Raw genomic sequence first — 12,920 nt, 5'->3', positions numbered from 1 at the left:
CACCAGGGGTCCCCCCTGCCACTCGCTTCACTGCTTGCCTCCTCACCTCCCCTCCCAGCTACCTTCTCACCACCTCACCTTGCTCCTAAAGCACTGTGTGTCCCACCTGTGTCTCCAGAGAGGCATCGCATGCAGGAGCAACAGGGAGGAAGGGGAGGGGCTGATGCTTCCCCACCCCCCACTGCACAGGAAATTGCCATGGCCACAGGGAAACCCGTTGATGGCTGCATGTGGCCACAGTGGCCACATTTGAGAAACGGTGGTTTAGAGGATGCATCATGAAAATCTTTCCACTTTTCCTCTACTGTTTGCTCTCCTATACTTAGGAAACAGAATGACAATGCTCCTGAGACAGTGCAATAGTTAGCATATATTGAATAACAACTGTCTTTTGAAGAAACAACACAGTTGAATCGGTAGCAGGCTTGATTTCTCTGATTAGGTGAAGTTTTTTAAATAAACAGAATAATTTGTGCTTAGGATAGACTTGGGCAAGGATCGGCAAACTTTGGCACGCAGCCCGTCAGGAAAATGCTCTTGCAGGCTAGGATGTTTTTTTTATCTGCAGCATCTGCAGGTTCGGCCAATCACAGCTTCCACTGGCTGTGGTTCACTGTTCCAGGCCAATGGGGGCTGCGGGAAGCAGTGCGGGCCGAGGGGTGTGCTGGCCACTGCTTCCTACAGCCCCCATTGGCCTGGATCAGCTGAACCTGTGGACGCTGCAGGTAAACAAATCGTCCCGGCCTGCTAGCACATTTCCCTGATGGGCCATGTTCCAAAGGTTGCAAATCCCTGGACTAGGGATTCTGAATGAATACATTTGTGTATCATGAGTGGCTCTCACAAGTGAGGAATTTTGCATTGCTTCTACGAACAGCTAAGACAGAACTAATGGTGTGTTTTTAAAAATGTATTACTGTTCTCTTTTTTTCCTTGAATCTTAGCTTTTACCTTTGAATTTAATTAGACTTTCCTCAAGTCTTAAGTCAGAAGGGTAGTTGTGGGGGTGGGGGGAAAGAAGGGGCTGTATGTGTTTAATCCATCCAACTACACAATTATTAACACCAGGAGGTTAAATAGCTGAGGTGGTGTGTATTTAATTATCCTGTTTAGAGTTATGGGATTTGGGGTTACCGGGGAAAAGGACTTGTGGATCTGACAGGATTTATGTGCTGCTGTTTAATGATGCAATTTTCTGGACTTTTTCTTTTTCTTTTTCTTTTTTTTCTTTCCCTGGATTTAGGGAGTGACAGTTTGACAGCCCTCTTTTAATGGATTTTATAGATTTTTTTTAACAAGATTTGTAATCTTCTCCAACGCCTCATATCACCACAACACACCTTCCACACTTTCTTCTTGACAGCAGAGTTCCATTATTTAACAGACATGTTAGTGGCAGAAAATTCCACAGCCAACCAGGATCTGGCAAATCTTTCTTTTCCTCCAGGCTGGATTACTCAATCAACCACCTCTGGGAAGGAATATATGGACCTTGAAGATCTTCAAATAGTTCAAAATGTAGCAGACCAACTCCTGAGCAATAATGGCTACTGAGAGTACTGCATCTCAGAGATCTGCTCACTATGAGTTCAAACATGAAAGATGCTGCGCACTCTGGCTCTGATCCAGCAAAGCCCTTAAACTCATGCTTTGCTTTAAGTGCACAAGTAGTCCTATAGAAGTCAGACCACCCATATGCAGAAGTGTTTAAAAAAAACCTGACAAAACACTATTCAATTGAAAAATGCTGTTTTGTTGAAACCAGATTTTTTTTTTGAGGGAACGTATAGGTTTCAATGAAAACTTCATCCAAAAGGAATTTGTGGTCAAGAGTGCAAGAGACTGAGGGGTGAGACTATCTTGATAGCCCTGTGGCTAGCGTTCTCTCTTGGGACGTAGGAGAACCAGGTTCTTTGAATCAGGCAGCGTGCCCTAGCCACAAGACTATCGGGTGTCTGGGGTCAGTCTCTCTCTCCAATTTTCATGAAATATTTTGAAAGGTCTCATTTTTGTTCCATAAGGGAATTAAATTACATCTCAAAACCTAAACAACTTTTGTGAAACAGAATTTTTATTTTCTGGCCAACCCTACTCATGTGCTCAAAGTTAATCATGTGTATGCTCGCAGTGGTCCATAATGACTTCCCATGGGACATCGGGTTAATTCCATGATACAGTGCTCCTTATCCTGAAAGCTTTTCATGGTACAGGATGATGTTATATAGAACACAGGTCAGCCAACTGAAAATGGACTGAAATGGTATGTGAAAATGTAGGAAAATGTTTGCAAAAAACTCCCAATTTTGTCCTGGGCCATTCATGGTAAGAAATGTTTGCCAGATTTTCCTGAAATGACCAGTACTACACTGAAAAATGCTAAAATTTGAGTTTGTGCATCTTTTGATGAAAAAGTTAGTTGTTGAATAGAGCTGGTTGAGAATTTTCCAATAAAGTATTTTTTCATCAGGAAAATGCCAAGTCGTTGAATCCAAAACTGTTTGCAGGAGAGGATCACTTTTGATTAATCTCCCAGTTCAAACTTTTGTTAACATAGTTCTGAAATTGTTAAAATCCAACATTTTGACATTTTTTTAATTTATGTATGCTAAAAAATGCAAAATCAAAATTAAACATATAAAAACTACTGGAACACAACATTTGACTCAATCTGATTTTTTTTCAGATTATTAGTTCACAAAAATAGTTGAGATTTTGACTTTTTGTCCTGATATAGGCTGTGGGGAAAAAAAGTAAAATCTCAAACTCTCATGTCTTGGGAAACGTCTTTCCTACCCAGTTGTCTTGTTAATCCCAATTTTGAAACACTGTTTTTCACTAAAACAACGGCGTGTCCGGTACCACCTTAAAGACTAACAGATTTATTTGGGCATAAGCTTTTGTGGGTGAAAAACCCACTTCTTCAGATGCATAGAGTGAAATTTTTTGTTTTTCATTATTACTCAAGAATGGTTCTGCATTCTAGCAAAAAAGGATATTCTCATGGGTATTTTCAAGAAAAATCAGACCATTTTTGCAAATATCTTATAAACACAAGCCCTCGAATTTCCAGGTATTTTTATTTTGGTAGCAAATATTTTACACACTCTAGTGCTTATGCACCTAGGACTATCCCTACTTTTCATCATGAATGTTACCTGATAACCCCATTTTGTCTTTTCATAGAATCAGATAGTATTAGGGTTGAAAGAGACCTCGGGAGGTCATCTTGTCCAACACCGTGCTCAAAGCAGGAGCAACCCCAACTAAATCATCCCAGCCAGGGCTTTATCAAGCCGGGCCTTAAAAACCTCTAAGGATGGAGATTCCACCACTTCCCTAGGAAACCCATTCCAGTGCTTCACCACCCTCCTAGTGAAACAGTTTTTCCTAATATCCAACCTAGACCTCCCCCACTGAAATTTGAGACCATTGCTCCTTGTTCTGTCATCTGCCACCACTAAGAACAGCCTAGATCCATCCTCTTTGGAACCCCCCTTCAGATAGTTGAAGACTGCTATCAAATCCCCCCTCACTCTTCTCTTCTGCAGACTAAATAAGCCCAGTTCTCTTAGCCTCTCCTCATAAGTCATGTGCCCCAGCCCCCTAATCATTTTTGTTACCTTCTGCTGGACTCTCTCCAGTTTGTCCACATCCTTTTGTAGTGGGGCGGGGTGCCAAAACTGGATGTAATACTCCAGACGTGGCCTTGCTAGTGCAGAATAGAGGGGAATAATTACTTCCCTCAATCTGCTGGCAATGTTCCTACTAATGCAGCCCACTATGCCGTTGGTCTTCATGGCAACAAGGGCACACTGTTGACTCATATCCAGCTTCTCATCCACTGTAATCCCCAGGTCTTTTTACTGCTTAGCCAGTCAGTCCCCAGCCTGTAGCGGTGCATGGTATTCTTCCATCCTAAGTGCAGAACTCTGCATTAGTCCTTGCTGAACCTCATCAGATTTCTTTTAGCACAATCCTCCAATTTGTGTAGGTCACTCTGGACTCTATGCCTACCCTCCAGTGTATCTACCTCTCCCCCCAGCCGAGTGTCATCTGCGAACTTGATGAGAGGGCAATCCATCCCATCATCCAGATCATTAATGAAGATGTTGAACAAAACTGGCCCCAGGACAGACCCCTGGGGCACTCCGCTTGATACTGGCTGCCAACTAGACATCGAGCCATTTATCATTACCCGTTGAGCCTGACAATCTAGCTACCTTTCTATCTTTTGATGATTCCAAAACCACAGTCATCAATTATATATATTCTATCTCATAATTTTTCCAAAATAGTTTACCAATAGATTTTTTTTGCAATATTTCTAAAGCTTCTAAAGCATTCAAAGAAATTAATAAAGCAAATTAATAACATTCTGATCTGTATTGAGAATAATGGATAACTAAAAAGTTGTACTCTGTTGGAAATGTAGGCTTGCCTAATGTGAAATCCAGTATCAATAATGCTGATGGGGAGGAAACAAGTAAAACGTGTTTAGAGGCCTATTAAAGAAACATTATGTGGACTAATTCCACAGCAATAAAAGCAACTTTTCAGATAGAGTTTTATCTGTGTAAAGTTACTTTTCTGTGCATCAGCACTGGACATGCTATTCAGTGGTTATGAACCAGAAACAGTGTTTTGAAAATGTTATCCTCATCTGTAAAAGATATTTTCACAAATAAAAAGTTTAAAAAAATTAATGGGGACTATATGGGTATTGATCGCATTGGGTATTGAGGTGCATTGTTTTGGATGCACCTCAAATAATACAGGAAAAAATAATTAACAAACAGGACCAAAAAAGCACCCCAAAAATTGTACTTAAAGATAAACCAGATTTTCTGTTTTGTGGGAAATTCCATGATTTTATATTTTTTTGGTTATGAAACAGAACAAAACCAAAAAAAATTGAACTTCCCCACAAAACAAAAATGTGTAAAAATATATACTGTAGATAGATTTGGGTCAGGATAGTCTTAGACGTTTTCTTTCAGTAGTGTGTCTCCTTATTTAGGATCAGATTCTGATCACCTTGCTTACATGTAGTAGTATCTTATAACACGAGTAGCCCCTTTAAAATCAATAGAAATACTCATGGAGTAAGGTACTATTTAGAGTGTAGTAAAGGAATCACACTCTGGCCCTTTATGTTGGCAGAGAGCAGCAGCACAGTTGCTACAGTAATTAACGGTGTATGATAAGGGATAAAGGTTGAGAGGAAGAAACAAGAAAAGATAAAACAATAAGGGAATATGATCAAGATAGATGTTTTTATCTTCCAAATGGATGTTGTCCAAGGGGGTAATAGGTGAGAGTGGATGGAAAGGAATTCACAGAATCAAATAAATGTGGGGTGGGAAGGAACCTTGAGAGATCCATCCCTCTCAACCCCACCCTGGGGCTGGATTAAGAATTGCTAGACCACCCCTGCCAGGTGCTTGTTCAACCTGCTCTTAAAAACTTCCAGTGGGAAGGATTCCACAACTTCCTTTCATAAACTATTCCATAGTTAACTACCCTTACAGTTGTAAAGTGTTTTTTTTTTCTGATATCCAATCTAAATCTTCCTTTCTGTAATGAAAGTAAGGGGGAAAGGAATGATGAGTCCATGGGAGATTAGGGACATATAGCTAAGAAGACCTGCTGTTGTGATAGCTGTTGTTTTAGCTGACAAACCAGGGACCTCCAGAGTTCCAGGGAAGAGCTGCTACGTCTTGAGTTAAAGACCCAGACACTCCAGTTGGGGCTGGGCACAGTGAAGGGCCTGTAGCATACAATGACTGGTGGGTTACACTATGAATGGTAGCCACCTTTTCATGGGAAAAGTAAATAAACAGCTCTCATTTAGAGGTAGAAAATGGGATTACAAATGTGAGAATTACATATTAAAGACTGAATAGTAGTTACTAGAAATTTGAACAGTTCTGAATGTCTAGTATTGGTCTTTGTCATTTTTGAGGGATGTGGTCACTACTGAGCTGTCACCTGCACCCCTTTTGTAGGCTTCAAGTTAATATTTTGTATTTCTGTGCTATGAATTGCATAGGGGAAAAGTCCTAGAACAAACACAAGTGAGCTCATTTTTCTTCTATTTAAATTCATAATTATCACATTTTTCTATTTTATTTCTCTTGAAAATTTTCAAAGGTTGAATATCAATGACACCCATGTAACAGAATTTACATTTGAAAGAATATTCAAATTTACATTTGAAATTAATTAACGTTTCTCACAAACTTTTCTCTTAAAGAACATTAAAGCATAAAGTCTGTTTTAAACAGGATCTGTTTCTTTATCAGTTATCATTTTCCTTGTTTTAATTTGTAAGTGCATTTCATTTTTTATATATGTACAATGGAAATGCAAACTAAAGGGTTTTTTTTAAAAAACTTGGTTTGATTTGTACAAGATTAAAAAAAATCATACTAAATTTTCAATGGCTCATGGCTGTTTTAGCAGTATTTTCAGGCTTCTTAATCCACAGACAGATGCTGTGGCTTGCTGATGGAGGATCATTTCTCATTTCATTTTCTGACTTTCCCTTCTTCTCCTTTAAAAGCAAAACTGTATGAAACAGCTCTGTAAAATTCCATGGATTTTTTTTTATTATTTTTTGCATGGCAAGATCCAGACATTCACAGCAAATACCAAGGTTACATTCCATAACTCATCTAGTAGGATGAACCTTGAACTAATATTCTTTAAGCATGGCAAAGATCTTAAGCCTAGCCTCAAGCCAATGCCATAATCTCACAGAAAAAAATTAAAAGACATATTGACAAGAAAAGGCATTATTTTCAAGAGACCTATCTAGCTTGGTGCTATTAAAAGTTTTGATTTTTTTGGATATTTGTTCTGCATATTGTTTGCATCCGATGGATTCTGTTCTCTTCCTGAAATAAGAGATTTAATTTCTTGGATATAGAACACAAACATATGTACACATATACATACACAAACACATATAAGCCCAGGTACAAAGTAAACTGTGCAATTGTATCCTGTCTTTATATCATTGCTCGTGTTACAGGTTTTGTCAGTTTCTGAAGAATGGTGGTAGATAATTGGCCTGAGATGTAAAGCTACACTCTGCTGTTCAAGGAACAAAGAGAGACAGCTTTAGCCCACAAGGCCGTATTTTGTGAAATACTCTTCCTTTTTAATAATGAGCTGATGCACACTGCTATTGCCTCAGCTCTAAAAATTCTGTAGCTTTACCATGCCCCCCACTCCAGCAGTGTTGTACAAAGTATTTAAACTGATACAATGACATAGACCACCCTTTTATAATGGTATTGGGTTAGTACATATTTGTCATCATACCAAATAAAGGAAAACAAGTATAATGGTGTTGTAAGGCAGCATGATCCTTATCCAAAGCCTATTGAACTCAACCGGAAGACTCCTAAATTACTTCATTGGGCTTTGGATCAGTCCCAATGAGAGCTACAATATTCTCACAATATATATGACTTCACGTGTGGATAGCATCAATAACTACAAAAATAGTAATACCAAATGTCATGGACACAGCAGCTGGGCTAACTGGTGTCACACTCAGTAAAAGTAATGGTTTTACTACTTCACGTGTGGAACTGGACAAATATTTGACAGCTAATCAAGCCACAAACATCCTGCAGAAGTCTGGAATGATAAAAATTACAAATGTTTCCTCTTTTTTTTTTTTAATATATCACTTACATTCATGGTAACACACAACACTAGCATGCAATATCTGACAAGTTAAAATTTTCAAAAGCACCAAAATGATTTAGGAGAATGATTTATTCACTTTGAAAGTGAATAAAGTTTATGCTTCGAAGACATATAAGCATTTTTGAAAATATTACCTTTTGTCATTTCTAAAATGTCCTACGAGAGCGTCTCCTGGAAATTAGTTCATGGGGTTCAGATTCCCCTGGATGAAAGAATATAATTCCAGCTAACATTATAATGAGTTCCATTCTGGCACTGTGGGAAGAACAGACACCAGTTTCCAAGAGATTAGAGCAGGGGTAGGCAACCTATGGTACACGTGCTGAAGGCGGCACGTGAGCTGATTTTCAGTGGCACTCTCACTGCCCTGGTCCTGGCCACTGGTCCGGGGCCTCTGCATTTTAATTTAATTTTAAATGAAGCTTCTTAAACATTTTTAAAAACCGTATTTACTTTACATACAACAATATATATATATATATATATTACAGACTTATAGAAAGAGACCTTCTAAAAACATTAAAATGTATTACTGGCACGCAAAACCTTAAATTAGAGTGAATAAATGAAGACTCAGCACACCACTTCTGAAAGGTTGCCGACCCCTGGATTAGAGTAATACAGTATGACTAGGGATGCTACATCATAAAGATTTTATGGGGCATTTGCCATTTGCAAACAGCAAATCTGACACAATGCTGTTGAAATCACCATACCATCTCACTATGTGACCATCATGTTGTAAATGGATGTTACAGATGCCATGACATTGCAATGTAAATGTCATCACTTTGCCATACCATTCTAATACAGCCCATGCTCTGGGGTTATGATATATAGGCAGAAGAGGGACTGCTGCATGGAGAAGAGACTAGACTTCCCTGTCCCTGTGCTGTTAGTTAGCGCATGATCCAACTCACACTGATGTTGATAGGAATCCTTCTGTTGATTCATTGGATCAGGTTGTAAGGATGGGCTTCCAGAATACAGGGTAGTTCTTCACCAGCTTCTTTCCCTTGCAGGCAGGCTTCTGCTTTTCACAATCTAGGGATGCATGTAAACTAGATTATAAAATACTTTGGGCAGGGACCTTCACCTTCAGATCTCCCTAGTGTCTTGAATCTATGAAACCTACTTGTAAAGTGTATGTCATGTCCCCCTCTAGAGGCTGGTCCACAAGAAAGATAACAACCTAATACTGTTACCAGTTTCTTCTTAGGCTCAAGCGGAAGAGATTTCACTGTAGATTTGGAGGTTGAAGTTTCAAACATGGTTTGGCTATCCATGCAGAGAAAAGCTAGTATGTGATCATGTAATTGAAGTCATTATCATAATGCATGCAGATAAACAGAGGATTTCATTCACCAAGTCTGCCTAACCACTACTTTTTACCAGAACTAAATTTAGATTTAAAAAAAAATCCTGAAGTGTATGGTCATATGCAAATTATTTGTCAATATGAAAATTAGCTCATTAAATAACTTGTCAAATGTCCTAGAAACTTCACAAAACTTGGCAGCTATGAACGTTGGTCCAGAATCTCAGTGGATGTGAGTCAGTGTAGCCCCATTGACTGCAGTCTGCCCTCTGACCTTCCTACTTGTCCAAAAAATAACTGTACACAGTTGGTGCTATATAAATAAAAATGGGATCCCTGATTTTTCTGGGCTGCACATGCAGCAGCAATGAAGTCCACAAAACAGAATCTATCACATGTCAGATTTAATTCCTCTAACAGAGTGCTAAGCATCATCATCACAATACAAATCAATTCATTGGTTTCTTAAATTGCAAGTGCTTCATTTCCACCTGCTCTTATACAATGAACTATTGAGTCATTTCTGTCCTTGGATCTTGATGTTTAAGTATTAGCCATGACATTTCAACCTGCAAACAATGGGGTATGTTCTTCTCTCAAAGCATATGTAACTCCGTTAATATTACTGGAAGTTGTAAACATACACCAGAAAGGGCATCTATCCTTATATAATCATTGTTTATCAAGTCAAAGTTAGCTCTCTCAATTTTTAGGTACTAAAAATAAGCACTGTGTAATTGATTTATACATTTAATCTAGTTTGTGCTGTGAATAGTAACCGTTGTCCTGATTGCACAAACTCAAGGCCACATTCTGCAAATTTTTGTTTGTTTGTTCTTAAAGGAAGCAAATTTGACCCTTCCAAATGGATTTAAATGTCCAGATTGTTGAAATGGATCTTTAATGGCCCACAGCTGGGCAGATGTTACTGGTACCAGTGAGAATTTGGAAACCAATATGCTTAATGCACAGTCATTTATTTGAGAAAGAATCACAAAAACACTTAAGGTTACATAGTACACATCTTTTACAAGCCTTAGCTCCCCAAGCATACAGCCTTAGTAACTATCTTGGCCTTACACAGTATCCTGATTTGGCAAACAAAGCAAATATATCTACCAATTCTAGATGGAGATTTTTTTTCTTCTCTTCTTTCCCCTCTTAGGGTACGTCTTCACTACCCACCATATCGGCGGGTAGCAATCGATTTCTCAGAGTCCAATATATCACGTCTCATCTAGACGCGAACTCCGAACGCGCTCCCGTCGACTCCGGAACTCCACCACCGCGAACGGCGGTGGCGGAGTCGACGGGGGAGCCGCGGACGTTGATCCCGCGCCGTGAGGAGCTGAAGTTGCGTACCTTAGATCGAACCCCCGCCCTAGTGTAGACCAGGCCTTAGGTACTTGGTTTGTCAAATGTCCCCCAAAGCAGGGTCTAGGTCACCCCAAGGGCTTCTGTCTCACAGTCTCGAACCTCTTCAGATGTTAATTGGGGAACTATATCTTAAATAATTTATTTTGCTTAGCATTTATACCTTTTGTTATCAAAGGAGTCACATGTCCCAGAAATATGCCTTGTGGGCATCACTGGTTTTCTCTAATATTTTGGAAGAAGGGGCTGCAGAACAGACCCAGACCAAAGCTCAATGTTTACCCTCTCATTAATCATTCACTTAGGCTCTTAGCATGATGTTATCCAAAAAGAATCATTTTGACCCATGTCAACTTGCACCAAGCCCACTGATCACATGTTTTTAGGTCTTCTTTACTTTGTGAGCTGGTTTTCTGCTGATATATTCCAAAGTTCGATGTTGAAACATACATCCCATCAAGCCATTATTAACCATTCAAGTGCAGTTTCAGCACCTCCAGTAGTTTTCCACATGATTTATCTAATACTAAGACACTCCTGCTCCCAGAATCCTTTACCAAGTTCAGGCATAACAAACCATACCAAACTCATGCTTACCGCATTCATTCATATCAGTCACAGCAATTCGTAATTTGGCACCAGCCAAACACTGATTATCCATTCTGTTATGTACAGGTTCAGTCTGTGTATGAAAAGATAAAATATTAGTGCTTAATCCAGAAATTTAGCTCAGTTGATTGGAAAAAATATCTGGGATTTGGTTTTCAGTTTATACTTTATGCAGTGTTAAATGTCATATATACAAGTTACTACAAAGATTCAAAGGAAGCAAATACCATTTAGAACTTTTTTCTTATCTTTATTTGAACCCATGTGATCACTTCACAATCATATTGCCTAGTCTTTGAATCTACAATTCCAGACTAGAAGCAGAATACTGAAGTAGCAATTGTAGGAAGTTTAGCCAAGTATTAAATTACTGACCTTGCCATCTTCCTTTAAAGCAGGGATCAGCAACCTTACCCTGGCGGGCCGGGCCAGTTTGTTTACCTGCCATGTCCGCAGGTTCAGCTGATCATGGCTCCAACTGGCCGTGGTTCGCCGTCCCCGGCCAATGGGGGCTGTGGGAAGCGGTGCAGGCTGAGGAGCGAACCTCCAGAGCCCTGCCTGATTGTGCCAGACACGCTTGCCAGCCACAAACACAGACCCAAATCTGAACCATGTCCCACAAACTGAAAGCAGCTTAAGAAGTGTTCCTGTCTTTAACATTCAGATGCCCAACTCCCAATGGGGTCCAAACCCCAAATAAATCTGTTTTACCCTGTATAAAGCTTATACGGTGTAAACTCATAAATTGTTCGCCCTCTATAACACTGACAGAGAGATATGCACAGCTGTTTCCCCCCCCCCAGGTATTAATACATACTGTGGGTTAATTAATAAGTAAAAAGTGATTTTATTAAATACAAAAAGTAGGATTTAAGTGGTTCCAAGTGATGACAGACAGAACAAAGTGAATTACCAAGCAAAATAAAATAAAACACACAAGTCTATGCCTAATACAGTAAGAAAACTGAATACAGATAAAACCTCACCCTCAGAGGTGTTCCAGTAATCTTCCTTTTGCAGACTAGTCTCCTTCTAGTCTGGGTCCAGCAGTCACTCACACCCCCTGTAGTTACTGTCCTTTGTCCCAGTTTCTTTCAGGTATCCTTCTGGGTGGAGAGGCTATCTCTCGAGCCAACTGAAGACAAAATTGAGGGGTCTCCCCGGGGTTTAAATAGACTTTCTCTTGTGGGTGGACACCCCTCCCTCCCCTGTGTATAATCCCAGCTACAAGATGGAGTTTTGGAGTCACATGGGCCAGTCACATGTCCATGCGTGGCTCAGAACTTACAGGTAACAGCCATGGTTCACATGCTACCTTGAATGTCCTCAAGTAGACTTCTTATGTGGATTGGAGCCTTACAAGATCCATTGTCTGTTAAGTGTTTCTTGATTGGGCACTTAACTTGCACATTCCTTTCTTGAGAAGCTGACCAAATGCTTTACTAAGGTTACTTAGAAATCAAGCAAGTAAACAGCCAATATTCATAACTTCGAATACAAAAATGATACATGCATACAAATGGGAGGAATAGATTCAGTAAATCATAACCTTTAAAGAGATATGTTACATGGCATATGTAGCTGTCATAAACAGATAGTTGAGGGTTAAGGGCTCTTTTCCCTGGAAAGGGTTAACATACAGTACCTGATGACCACCGATACCCATGTCATGGGTCTACCCTCACTTGAAACTGGGGGGTTTCAAGGTGAGGACCCACATGCCACCATGTCCTAGGGTCTCACCCCCACTTTGAGCTTGTGGGTTCAAAGATGGGGACCCGCAGGTATTCTCCCCCCACCCTAACCTTTAGGGTAGGTTTCCTTCTCGCTGCCACCACTCGATTATTTCGGTGAATCGAGACACCCCTCTGTTCCCCCCTCCTCCTTCCAGAGACTTTCC

The 12,920-nt window shown here is 39.9% G+C and overlaps 1 long non-coding RNA gene across 3 annotated transcripts in view; it reads left to right on the top strand.

The window, feature by feature from the left end:
• LOC123376128 overlaps positions 1–12,920 on the top strand; it is a 362,341-nt gene that overhangs the window by 45,616 nt on the left and 303,805 nt on the right. The window contains exon 3 of one of the 3 annotated variants that reach the window (XR_006581691.1): positions 1,448–2,364. The exons of the other annotated variants lie outside the window; for them this stretch is intronic. This is a non-coding gene — a long non-coding RNA (uncharacterized LOC123376128). Of the gene's footprint in view, positions 1–1,447; positions 2,365–12,920 lie in introns of those variants that run through there. 3 annotated transcript variants of the gene reach the window in all.

This window comes from Mauremys mutica, chromosome 8 (genome assembly GCF_020497125.1).
Source record: "Mauremys mutica isolate MM-2020 ecotype Southern chromosome 8, ASM2049712v1, whole genome shotgun sequence".
NCBI classification, from domain to species: domain Eukaryota; kingdom Metazoa; phylum Chordata; order Testudines; family Geoemydidae; genus Mauremys; species Mauremys mutica.
The sequence above is the reverse complement of the archived record's forward strand: the minus strand, read 5'-3'. Positions and strand labels throughout refer to the sequence as shown.